Here is a 1,059-nt window from a genome sequence, read left to right on the forward strand (position 1 = left end):
GTTGTGGCCTCTCCCGTTGCGGAGCACAGGCTCCGAACGTGCAGGCTCAGCGGCCATGGCTCATGGGCCTAGCCGCTCCGCGGCATGTGGGATCTTCCTGGACTGGGGCACGAACCCGCGTCCCCTACATCGGCAGGCGGACTCGCAACCACTGCGCCACCAGGGAAGCCCTAAAGCCACTTTAAATATCCATCAGGGGAGTGGAGAAATAAATCAAGACCCATCCAAATTATGGAATTCCCTGAACAGGAATTCAAAAAAGAACAAGGTTGATTTCCTTGCAGAAATATCTCCAAGATGTTGCCAAGTGAAGAAAGTAATTGGCCAAATGATATTGGACAGTATCATCCTGTTCACGTGAAAATGATAGATATCCACACTAACCTCCATTTTTCTGTGTTGACATCTTATCTCTACCCACCCTCATCCCCTACTCCCAGTGGAAAGGAGTTTGTTTAGAGCAGTAAGGCTGTTTGAGTGGCTACAATCCCTTCAAATCATCTCACGATTACCATCCAGCAGGAGTGGGAGCCTGCTACATAATTTGTAGGGCCCAGTGCAAAATGAAAATGGAGGGTTCCCTGTTCAAAAACCAGGGGAGAGGTGGGAAATGCAGTTAAAGGCACTAAAATAAAAGGTTTTTTCTTTATAAATATTTTGTTACTTATAAAACATAATAGGGGGCTTCCCTGGTGGCGCAGTGGTTGAGAGTCCACCTGTCGATGCAGGGGACACGGGTTCGTGCCCCGGTCCAGGAAGATCCCACATGCCGCGGAGCGGCTGCGCCTGTGAGCCATGGCCGCTGGGCCTGCGCGTCCGGAGCCTGTGCTCCGCAGCGGGAGAGGCCACAACGGTGAGAGGCCCACGTACCGCAAAAAAAAGAAGAAAAAATCATAATAGGGATAATAGTGATACATGAATAACAACATAAACTTACGAATTGCAGAACAATATTTTTATCATAATTTATTCAGTAAAATAAATAATAACGTTATTAATATGATACCTCGATTGATCATAAGATTTTTCTGGCTCACTTTTCTGCAAATTCAATTATTT

This window comes from Pseudorca crassidens, chromosome X (genome assembly GCF_039906515.1).
Source record: "Pseudorca crassidens isolate mPseCra1 chromosome X, mPseCra1.hap1, whole genome shotgun sequence".
NCBI lineage: Eukaryota > Metazoa > Chordata > Mammalia > Artiodactyla > Delphinidae > Pseudorca > Pseudorca crassidens.